Here is a 12,997-nt window from a genome sequence, read left to right on the forward strand (position 1 = left end):
AAGTAAGGGCTGCATTTTCTGTAAGAACTTTTCTCCGTTGTTGTTATCAACAGTAAAAATCCCAATCCACGTCCACCTGAAATGATGAAGCAGTTGGATAATTCCAATGTATTGATGGTCTTCTTTGGGGACCATGAAATAAAGTGAAGAGTGCTTACTGGTCTCAAATTCTTCTTGGGGTAATGAGCCATATGTCAGCTGCAAGAAAATGGAATAGTATTCTGTTGAGTTGTTAGATTAAATGCAATTGTCCAGATCTAGTTTTCATAGAAAATATATGCAAGGAAGGAATTGTTTTCCTGAAATTCTTCTAGGTATTAATATGGAAAGGAATTACTTGGAATTATTTCAAAGACATATAACTGATCAATTGTTTTCATAGAAGCAGAGTTCAAATCTTCCATCTGGTATGGAATTCATATTTCCTGTATTTGGCATAATAGTTTCAAAATTATGCTAACTAATAGACCTTAAACCAGGAAGAATATCTTAACACAAACCTGAGACTAAATTTTAATGCTCCTTAATTATTCAGTAACAATCATGGCACCAGAATATAATTTTTTTCTGTTTAATCCTTTCACAACTTACTTGTGGAATCTTGAAGAAACTTGTAATTTCAGCAATATGAGATGATGTGACAAAATCCAGCCCCCCAATGATAGCCATGAGATTCTTCTGACTATCACATTTGTAGTTAGGGACAAATTCCAGGGATTTGAAAAGCATGTCCAGAGTGGTGCGATAGGTCATCCTTGCATTGAGGTAAGTGTCATAGATGTGGAACCCAAGAGTGATGTTAGGTAAGATCTGGGAGTCCTCATTGATCTCCTTCACAGCAAAGGCCAAGGCAAGGACGTGTTGATGAAATTTGGTAAATACACTGCAAATAGGTTAAATGTCCCCACTGAAAAAAAAATAATGCTACAACCTTGTACATTGGCATCATTTCTATATGAATAAGAAAGTTTTTTTTTTCTTTGACCGTAGTAGGAAGATTATAGCTTTGGTACAAGGCTTCATAATACAGTGTTCAAATTTATTTTAAACATCATTTCCGTGACTTCCAACAAATATCTACTTCAACAAATACAAGTAGTGACTTTTTTCAAAGTATTATATTTATTGTCTATGAGATTTTCAGAAAATGTATATGAACAGATTCCACAGGTGTCACTCATTTACTGTATGTATGTTTTGTGGGGAGAGACAGTGCCAAATCTTTTTAAATATTATCTTTACCTCAGTAAACATTCAAATCGAGTTCTTGATCTGAAATTGTGTACATTTCATGTGAAAGACTTTAAAAGAATGTAAAGAAGGTTATTTCTTCTCTCATAACCAGATACGGTTGAAAGAAAAACAAGGCATAGATTACATTAAAAATGTTACATTTATGCACAAACAGCTTTTATCCATATAAAAGATTTTTGAAGGTCTCCATAAGATTTGATAAAGAAAATAAAATTCTTACATTGGTACCTCGTAAGGTGTTAAAGCATGGTTTTCAACAAATTTCATTTCATAAAAGTGGTAAAGGAAATGAGATGCCATCCCACCAATGATGAGGTCTCCAGGCTGGTACCACTCATGTGGAACAAGGAAAGCATCACTTGCAGGGCAGCTCAAAGTACCTACTTTATGCACCAAAAACATCAAGAGAAACATCTTGGTGATCTTGTTATTGTGAAAATATTTTGCCTTCCAGCCTTCCCATAGGGAAGCATATATAACCCAATACTTCATCTAAAGGTAGATGTAAGGATTATATTTGAGAATACATCTAAGGAGAAAATCTATCATTTTCTGCTTGAAGATCCATGTGAGTACAATTTTTTATCTTGAATATCACAAGGTTTTGAACAGATACACTGGCAGAAGAGAACAGAGGTGGATACTTGAAACAATGATTCTTACAGAGCTGTTATTACCCCTTGTAACAAACTGTTTGTGACTCAAGACTTATTTTATAGGCAAACAGAAACCTTCATTGTTGTTGAATTTCAATAGCCTTCTGGGAAGCCTTTGATGTTTTGGCCTACAGTAATTCCTCTAGGATATAATTGTCTTATTTTGATGAGGTAATAAGTAGCTGATATTTCAGCTATTTTTTTAAAGGTGCAAATGCCAACAAAAGTAATATAAGGGACATATGCAAGAGAATATATATTTAATTGTTATAATTGTAGAAATAAATACAAAGCTTTTTTTTCCCAAGATGACACATTTATTTTTGACTAATTTTTCACTAAATCAAATATGAACAAATTCAGCAGGTGTCAGTCATTTATTATACGTTTCTTTTCTGAAGAACAACAATGCAGAACATTTTTTAAAAAGTGACTCTAAGCTCTCTAAATCTCTTCAAATAATTACTTGCACCAACGTTTCATACATTATCTTACAAATAATTTAACACAGGGGTGTCAAATACACGGGCACGGGCTTTGGCCCAGCCTACCCAATGCAAAAAGAGGAAAAATGGCAGCAGTTTGGGGAGTGGCGTAAAGATGGCCACACCCACTCAGTTGGCCACACTCACTCAGTTGGCCATGCCTACAAATGAAGCCTACATTTTTGCTGAAACACCTTTTACTCATATAAGAAAATTTGGGAAAGATTATAAAAGGAGGGGGGAAAGACCTTTTACAATGGGTTGCCAAAAGGTTTTATACAAGGATGTTCCTTAAATTTCCTAAAATTTCAATTCATAAAAGTGATAAACTATGTGGGACACCAGGCCACCAATTAGGAGATCATCAGCTCTACCTGGGACTGTTGTGGAGGTTAATAAAATCAATGAACCGTGAACCTTTGTCTCTATGAATTTCTACTTTAACAAATGAGCCTTTAAATCATTTAACAATAAATGTTTTTGTTTACATAATAAAAACATAACAATATCTATGCAATTAATAAACATCACTTAGTTACTAAGATTAATTATCCTGTCAGCTATATATCTACATCTATATCTATTCTCTCTAAGCTATGTTATCTATGACTATTCTTCCTCAGAAGAAATATTATTATAAACCACCAGAACTGCTCTTTTAACAGACTTCCAAACTGCTCAAAGTTGTTTGACGGAAGATCCTAGAAGAGTTAAGACCTAAGACCTAAGGCCAAATAGCTAAGATGAGTGAAGATCGAAGAGCAAAGAGTTTCTGACAAGAATCTCCTTTTATACTGCTAACTATGACAGTTTGGGTAGGACCCTGGAGATTCAAACCTATTAGCTGCCCTCTGATTGGCTTATGTATCTGTCCATTCCAAAAGCCATTAATAGGCACAGCTATAGAGAAATTAATTTTTTCTAACAGGGACTCTACATGGGGCTGTCCTTTAAAAGTATCCATAAGCTCCAATTGTTTCCAAATCAGCCACCCGTATGGTTTTGTGCAGACTCAGTTGTGTCACCTTTCCTGTGGTAGTTGTATTGGCTGACAATTTGCTTCTGGGTACAATTCAAGGTGCTGGTTGTCACCTTTAAACGTTGCTTGGAATCAGGTTATTTGAAGACCTGTCTCCTCCTGATCACATCCCTGTGATCCAGTGGAGGCAGGGGGCAGGGATGTGTGTCCTCTCTCTTAAATCAGGACATCTGGTGGGACACAGAAGAAGTGTCTACTTTGTGATGGCTCCCTCCCTCTGGAACATCATCCATGCTGAGATTAGATTGGTCCCTCTTTTTTAAAGCCCTGAGCACCTGGTCAATAGGCCTGTGGAACTCAGAAGGGGTTGGAACCTATAAAGTGGCTCAACCAATTGATTGCTATCCCCAGCGGTGTGTTTTTATTCCTTGTATATTTTTTAAGCAGCTCAGAGACACTGATAGTGAGTGTGGGACCATATAAATTCTCTTAAATAGATAGATAAAAAAGAACTTGCTACAATATATGTCATAAGGTGTTATTCAAGGATGTTCCTTAAATTTTAATTTCTAAAACTGGTAAACTATTTGGGACATCATGCCACCACTTATGAGAACATGGGAAGCATTACTTGCAGAGTAACTAGATTCTATCTGAATTAGGGTTGCACTTTCATTATAATTTCGGCTACTTGTCCTGTCCATAGAATCAATCAGTCTGTCTGCCTGTCCATCCATCCATCCATCCATCCATCTATCCATCCATCCATCCGTCCATCTCTCTACTATGATTTATCTATTTCTGTCCCTCCACCCCTCCTTTATGTATATCTGGATATCTAGCTACTTAGCTATTTAGCTATCTATTTATAATAAATTATAATAAAACATAACATTAAACATACTCTTTGTGGTGTGGAAATGACATCCTTTTGTGCAGCTCACTATACTTTTACAAACTGGGTGGAATTTAGTTAATGATGTCATCGTACATTTTACATCTTTCAATCCCTTTCACTTGCCATAGCAGGTTTGTTTCATTTTATTACTTTATTTCATTTCATTTCATTTCATATTAGTGCTTCATTTCATTTCATTTATTATTATTATTATTTTACAATATATACCACTTTATTATTTTACAAACTACCAAAGACAGCAAACATATCCAATATACCATCTCCCTTATTTTTTCCACATAGCAACAACCCTGTGAGAAACAGTGTTTGGTCCAAAGTTACCCAGTTGGCTTTCATGGCCAAGACACGGCTTGAACTCATGGCCCCTTGGGTTCTACCGCAGTTCCTTACCCTCTAGACCACACTAAAATCCCATTAAATCTAGAAATTATAGAGAAACCTCAATGAAAAAAAGAGGATGGATTGCAAAGGCACCAAATATCAGGTTCTTTCCCTGAAATTGCATACAAACCACCTTTGATCTTTTAATTAGGAGAGCCAGAAAGAACGCACAATGTACTAATTTCTTTTTGTGAGTTGCTCTCTGTGGTTTAGCTCAGGCCTGAAAACAATGATGTAGCATTTTGGCAGGAATATGCATTCCAGTAAAGCAGCACTGGAGGACAAGATGGAGAAGACCTCCACAGCTACCATGGCTTTTCCTTTTGTGCTCAAATAGGCTGGAAAGAAGGAGATCCACACACTGCAAAAGGCCAACATGCTGAAGGTGATGAACTTGGCTTCGTTAAAGCTGTCAGGTAATTTACGGACAAGAAAAGCCACAATAAAGCTGGCGATGGCCAAGATACCCATGAAGCCCAAGACACAGTAGAAGAATGAAGTTGACCCCTCATTGCATTGTAAAATCATTTCTTGGAGCTCTGAATGCATGTCCAACTCAGAGAATGGCGGATAAGTGAACAACCAAAGAATACAAATCATTACTTGGAATAGAGAACATGAGAGGACAATAGAAAAGGCCAATCTTTTCCCCACCCACTTCCTCATCTGAGAACCAGGTTTAGTGGCCATGAAAGCCACAACCACGGTGATAGTTTTAGCCAGAACACTAGAAATGGCCACTGAGAAAGTGATGCCAAAAGTTGATTGTCGGATTGTTAGGTTGATTGTTAGGTTGGCTGAGGAAGAGCAAAGAGGAGAGAAAACAGAGCTGAAGAGAGACAAGCAGAGTGTAGGTGAGGGACCGGTTGTTGGCTTTGACAATGGGAGTATCCCTGTGCTTAATAAAAGTTCCAAGTACCGAAGATGTCAAGAAGAAGAAACAAAGAGCTACTGAGGCCAAACCAATTCCTAATGTTTCTTCAAAGCTTAGAAAGACCAGCAATTTCAGGATACATCCATTCTTTTCTTTATTGGGATAATGATCTTCTGAACATTGAAAACAATCATCCATATCTGGAAAGAAAATCAAGGAATTTATCATCTAGGTATCCTATAGTATTCAAATTACTTTCTGAATGGGTGAGAGTTGTTATAACTTTGAGTTCTTTCCACCGTTTAACAGATTGATCACGTTTCTATGAAAATTCAGTTTTTCCTCAAATGGAAAATTTGAGGACTGGCTTAAAACGAAGCAGAAATGGAAGGAATATTATTCTTTGAAATGCAACCCTTTGTATCATTTTAAATTTTTTTGCAACGTAGGCCATTTGGACTTTCGCCATTTTCTCTCAAACATGGAAAAGAAAACCGTAAAGATATATGTAAGTCTCTAGTAACAGAGTGTATTGACCTGAACAACAGTCACAGCTATAAAAATGAATATTCACTAATAACTAAAAGTATTAGTTATTTGCATACTAAGGTGTGCAAATTACACTTTGCTTATTAAAATAAAATAAAAAAAATATTTATTTAGTATATGGTGATGTTACATTAGCCAGGAGACTATAATGCTTATACAGACTAGTACTTGGCTGCCCTAAGACTGCTAGCTCTGTTTGTCTATGAAGATTCTCAGTCACCCAGGTCTGACTTTGGTTGTCCCAGAGATGCTTTTTCAAGAGGCAACTTGACTTTCTTGTTTTTTCTTTGAATATCTTTCGCTTCTCCTCCAAGAAGCTTCTTTAGCTCTGACTGGGTGGTGGGGAATGGAAGGATTTATATTCCTTGCAGACAGATGCTCATTAAAAAGCAACTTTGGGAGAACCATGACCTGGATGAATGAGAACCTCCATTGACATTTAGCTATGCACTTTGGGATGAATACCCTTCAAATGGTGTGGAAGTATGAATGGATTTCCAGGAAAAAAATTGCAGAGTACAGGAACCATTTGTGCTTCAGTTTGAGAAGCAGACAACAGAGACTCATCCCCAACAGCCTGTGTCTGTCTTCCACAGTGAAGGGACACAGGGCAAAAAGGAACACAGCTGCACAAAGCACAGCTCCACAACACAGTCCTTTCAGCAGTTTCAAGAAGGCTCCATACCATTTGCACTACTCAGGTGCAAATGACCTGCTCCCAAGTTGCATAGGCAGGGGGATGGGGAATCAACCCTCGCAGCTGCATTGAGGAATTTGCACCTCAGTCAAAAGAAAACACATCCTAGCTGGCCAAAGTCAAGGCCATCTCCACAGAAACCAGTAATGGCTGGAGGGAATGACTTTCATGACCCGCAAAATTGCTTCGTTGGGGAATGTGACTTATGACACACCTTGGGGGGAGGAGGAAACACAGTCAGAGGCAAGGTACGAATTGAGTGACATCAGAACTTCACTTGGTTCATGCCAACATGGTGCTCCTAATAAACAACTGGATTTTTCTTGAAACTTGGTTTGAGGCTCCTGCTTTTATTAGGGCATCGGTCAGAACCCTGACAGCAGCATCATATGGGCCCTGTCCCTACATTAAAGCTGCCTCACAAATGGACATCACAAATGGGAAGTGCAGTGCCAGCAGGATTCTAACCGTCCACATGAAGTGCCAGCTCAGCTCCCCACCGAAGTGGTACCTATTTATCTCCTTCCATATAACATACTTTCGAACTGCTAGATCGCCAGCAGCTGAGATGAGTAACGGAAGCTCACCACCCTACACCATGCTAGGACTCAAACCGCTGGAGCTTAATGACCTTCTCTAGCATCATTAAGCTATTGAACCACTGCTCCTCTTTGTTTGCTTAAATCAACGTAATGAAAACTTCCTGGAATGTCTATCCTACCCTTTTGATTTGAAATCTTCCCTTCTGGACATGGAACACAGTCATAGCAACAGAATTGTTTTCCTTCAATCTCCTTCTTCCAGTATCCAGGGGAGCAATGGTCATTACACAGAGAAATTGGAAGTACCTGGGGATAAACATAAAAGATTTTTGCAAAGGGAGGTTTTAAGAAAAAAAAACATTTATTAATCCTGCAGGATCTAATCTGGGACAGTCACTGGGACCAAAGGTGGACCAGTGACTGACTCAAAGTAGATTCTTCAATATTGTTCTGGGACACCTTCATTTGTGAGTTATTAATCATCACCTTTTATTGGGGTAAAGAAATCTTTACTTCTCCAAAGGGCTAGTGAATATTACCTAGCTGGATTTATATTATGCATTAAAATTTGTTGAAATTACAGTGATGAGGAAAACGGCCTCTTTAAAAAGGAAAGTTGAGTAAATAAATATGAGGGATGAAAATGTTATGGAAATAAAGCAATGTCCATAATCTGAAAGGTAATTGCAACCAAAAAGAAAATCTGACTTTTACATTGCAAAACCATTTTGTCATTTCGATTAATACTTGATCAAGGGCCATATTTTTTCCTAGTATTCCATTTTTTCTTGCAAACATAGAAATTAGATTTCTAAAGAGGCTTTGCTCAATGTGATTCAAGAGACTCTATTTCGGATCATAATAGCTCAAGGTACAGTCCATGAAATGAGTCCATGCCTGGTTAAAAGCTGGGTGCCAGGCAATAAAATCTTCATCAATCAATAATTCTTTGCCTGTTGGAGAACTCGGATCTATTCTTCCAACTCTAACTCTTTGAAAAGACCGATTGGGAAATGTGATGAGGTTGATGATATCAAATCCACCCATTACTTCCCCTTTTTCATTCAGGGAAACTTTCTCTCCAGCCGAATTATTGAAAGAAATGCCATATAGAAACGGATGGAGCTATGTGAAAGAGAATGAAAAAGAGAGAGAATTTAAAGGATAATACAGGTAGTCTTCTACTTACAACAGCCTGTTTAGTGACTGTTTGAAGGTATGAGGGCACTGAAAAAAGTGACTTATGACCTTTTTTCACACTGGATTTTATAAGCAGAAAATATTAAGACTTTCCGCCATAGGTTCAAATGGTAATTCTAGATCAGATTGTTCATTGAAATAAAAGAAGTGTGCAATGTAGAGAGAATACCTGCCAAGGCTGCATAGGTGGAAGGTTAATTTTTTTACGCAGCATAGTTTTTTTCTTATTGAACCCTGACATGAGTAGTGCTTGCAAAGCATGAGCCACAGAATAAACAGCATTGTAGACACTGTAGCTTTGGCCGGTCATTTCCATTTCAAACACAGGCCCAGGAAGATCCTCCAGTTTCTTTTCCACTGGGCACTGCCTATTGGACATTTCTTGTAATTCTGATTTTGAGAATGAACAATCAAATGATTGTTCCCAAACGTCTTGCAGAAACCCATCTCTGCAGCCTGAATGAGGTTTGATGGTCTGAAGAAACTCCTTGAAATCTATAGCTGCTGTTGAATGAACAGTGAAGGAAATAGCCCCATGGAACATCTGGAGATCCCACATGACTTGAAAGCCTGAGAGCACAAAATCAATTTGTGCAGTCATGATCCACACCTTTCTAAATAATGCAGTTTCCTTGTTTTCAGGATCTGCTACAAACGTGACACCTCTGAGCCACATAATAGTCCCTGATTCTCCATAGACGAGAAGTGCGGTGGTGTTGCTATTCTTCAAAATATTGGAAATACTATAGGCTACATGATAAAGTTCTCCAAAGTGTTCTATGTGGATTAGTTGTGAAAGCCTTTGTATGAACGATGAACAGATTCCATTTTGTGAAAGTATGGGCTGCATTTTCTGTATGAAACGTTCTCCATTGTTGTTATCCATAGTAAAAATCCCAATCCATGTCCATTTGAAATGATGAAGCAATTGAATAATTCCAATGTATTGATGGTCCTCTTTTGGGACCATGTAATAAAGTGAGGAGTGTTTGCTAGTCTGAAACTCCTCTTGGGCTAATGAGCCATATGTCAGCTAAAATAAAGCAGAATAATACTCTGTTGAGTCATTAGCTCAAATCCAATCTTTCTAGTTCTAGTTTTCCTGTAAAAGATCTCCAAAGAAGGAATTTTTCCTCTATTACTTTTGAAATATTAATATAGAATGGAATTTCTAGGAATTATTTCAAACACATTATAATAGTTCATTTGTTTGAACAAGATGAGAGTGTGCTACATTCAAATCTATGGTATGGAATGGAATGACTCTACATACTCACTTCTATGATTGGCATTGTAGCTTCATAAAAGAGTGCTAAGTATTATACCTTAAGGTCTGTGGAACGTTTTAATACAAGTCTAATATCTGATTCTCAGTAATTATGCCATAACAACAAAGTACAATTTTTTTCTGTTCATCTCCTCCATACTGACCTGTGGAATCTTGTAAAAATCTACAACTTCAGCTATATTAGATGATGTATCAGAACCTAATCCTCCAATGATAGCCATCAGATTCTTCTGGCTATCACATTTGAAGTTAGGAACAAATTCCTGAGATTTGAAAAGGAGGTCCAGAGTGGTGCGATAAGTCATCCTTGGATTGTGATAACTATCATAGATGTGGAACCCAAGAGTGACGTTAGGTAAGATCTGGAAGTCCTCATTGATCTCCTTCACAGCAAAGGCCAAGGCAAGGATGTGTTGGTAGAATTTGGTTATTACACTGCAAATAGATTAAGGACAATTATTATTATTATTATTATTATTATTATTATTATTATTATGCAAATTATTTTAGTATGGTACTGTTTGTAACTGACTACAAGAAAACTTGTTTCTGACTGAAGTATTAAATAATTTTTTTATCAGTCCAAATGTATTTTGCATACAATTTTTTTCCTTTATATTTTTCTAGAAAGTTAATCATCATAAAGCATACTATGTTAATTTATGGAGTTTTAACTTCAGCCTTCAGTTTAACCCAGAATGTTGTGGCTCGTTTTCTCTGTTGATTTAGTTTTCTAGGAACTTTACTAAATTAGAAAGAATTGTAGATTTAGGATGAGATTCTCTCTAAACCCATACATCTTCTTCATCTGAATCTTTTCAGTTCTGAAGGAATATTCTATGATTTCTCATAATTCTAAGTTCCCCAGAATCAATATCTAAGGTGTGTGTCCACTTTGGCTGCAAGAGAAATATTAAAACACATTTATTCTATCCTATCATTCCTTACCTGTTCAGTAAAATAGAATGCAAATAATTTAACTAACTTCCAATATTTATGTCTGTGGAGATTCTCAGTTATCCTCGTCATGGTTGTCCCAAAAGTGTTTTTCCAAAAGGCAACTGGAATATTTCTTTGAAAATATACTGCTCAAGAAAATAAAGGGAACACAAGCAGAAGACATCCGAGATCTGAATAAATGAAATAGCCTTATTAAATACTTTGTTCGTTACATACAGTAGTTTATACACTGCTCAAACATCTAAAGGGAACACAAAACTACTGTATGTAACGAAAAAAGTATTTAATAAGGCTATTTCATTCATTCAGATCTCGGATGTCTTCTGCTGGTGTTCCCTTTATTTTTTTGAGCAGTGTATTTTGCTTCTAATCCAAGAAGCTTCCAGAATTGAACAGAACTGAGACAGGACAAGAAGCTTCTTGGATAAGTAATGAAATATTTTTTTTAAAAAAACCAAAACAATAATGTCCAGTTGCCTTTTGTGTTGTGAAATGTAGCAGAGCTGATTTTTTTAAAAGCATTCTTCTTTTTGATAATTTCTACACAATCAAATATGCTTTCCTTACGAGAATGTTGTTCATGAAAGAAACACAAAGAAAGTTCCCTCTTCTCTCTCACCACTTTCAAAACACAAAGAATTCTTACATTTACATGAAAAACTCTACATTTCCTACACCAACAGTCATATAAATGATTTTTTGCTATGTGGGTCTAAGGTCAGATGATTGAAAGGAAAATCTTTACATTGGTGAATCATAAAGGTTGAGAAAAGGATGTTGTTTGAATAGAGTTTGATAGAAATGGTAAACCAAGTGAGACATCATCCCACCGATGACGAGGTCACCAGGTTGATACCACTCATGTGGAACAGGGAAAGCATCACTTGCAGGACAGCTCAGAGTAACTGTTTTGTGCATCCGGAAGACCAGGAAGATCAATTTTATGATTTTCTGCATATGGTGAAAATGTCTGAGTCTACCTTCAAGGAGAACGTCTGGCAGATAAAACAGAAGGAAGATAACTTTGTGGAAATGATTCTCACAGAGTCAGCATTACGACTTCCTTCCCCCATGTTGTGCTTGGTATAAATATAGATCCTTTCTCACTTTCTATTCCCTTCTGTGCAAACCTTTTGATATTCTGGCCTGCTAGAATAATAGAATGATTGCAGTCATTCATAAGGGACATAACTGCCACTGAACCATTGGCAACATGGCAATGTTTTCTTTATATGTCTGATCAACAACTTTCCTTCTTTGGTGTGACATCATAAGTGACTGATGCTTCACCTGTTTTGAAAATGGTGCACAAATGGAATTGGGAAGTTGGAAGCTACAATGTTGCTGCAATTCTAGAAATCAGGACAAAAGTTTAATTTGATCAATGGATCAAGAAACCATTTCCCTGCAAAATGTTGGATGAAATGGTCAAACATCAACTATCTGGTACAGATTAGCAGGTCTTGATTGGAAAATCCTTTGGGAAATAGATAAAAGTAAAAGTTAAAAAGAAAATCATTGACACTCCCCCCCCCAAAGGGAAAAAGAAGAAACAAGATCTTTGAAAAGATAAACTAAAACACATTTTACATTTATCTTGTATGTGTTTGTTTGTTTGTTTGTTTTAAAAAATAAGAATGGAGAATTCACCCTCACCACAACTGGAACTCATACTTGTTCTGCTCTAGGACTTATACATTGGGTCTTTTTATCAGTTTATCTATATTTTCATCATCTTTCCATCTTGCTTTCTTGCTATATTTAATTTTATAGTTCCAATGATATCATTTATGAAAATTCCAGATATCCTACAGTGGGAGGGGGAAAAGTCAAATTTTCTTTACTAGTTAATTGAAAGGAGTTGAAATAGATAGCATCTGCCTTTTACGATATACTAAAAGGATATCTAAACACTAATGGAACAAGAACTCAAGAAATTGAGACTCTAGAAAAAGTACGGAGAATACCAAGAAAGATGATTAGGGGACCGGAGGCTAAAATTTATGAAGAATTGTGACAGGAATTGGCATGTCTGGTCTAGTGAAAAGAAGAACTAGGGGAGATATGATAGCAGGATTCCAATATTTGAGGGGCTACCACAAAGACAGGGCCTTGGTAGTACAGGGGTTTAAGGCACCCTGTTATTAAGCTTATTAAGACCAGCTGCCTGCAATTACTGCAGGTTCGAATCTCGCCAAGGCTCAAGGTTGACT

The 12,997-nt window shown here is 36.8% G+C and overlaps 1 pseudogene; it reads right to left on the reverse strand.

Moving 5' to 3' along the window:
- Positions 1–4,851: 4,851 nt before the first annotated feature.
- LOC148113669 (vomeronasal type-2 receptor 26-like) lies at positions 4,852–10,129 on the reverse strand (annotated as a pseudogene).
- Positions 10,130–12,997: the final 2,868 nt, after the last annotated feature.

Source organism: Pantherophis guttatus, chromosome 4 (genome assembly GCF_059756535.1).
Source record: "Pantherophis guttatus breed Tessera chromosome 4, ASM5975653v1, whole genome shotgun sequence".
Taxonomy (NCBI): domain Eukaryota; kingdom Metazoa; phylum Chordata; class Lepidosauria; order Squamata; family Colubridae; genus Pantherophis; species Pantherophis guttatus.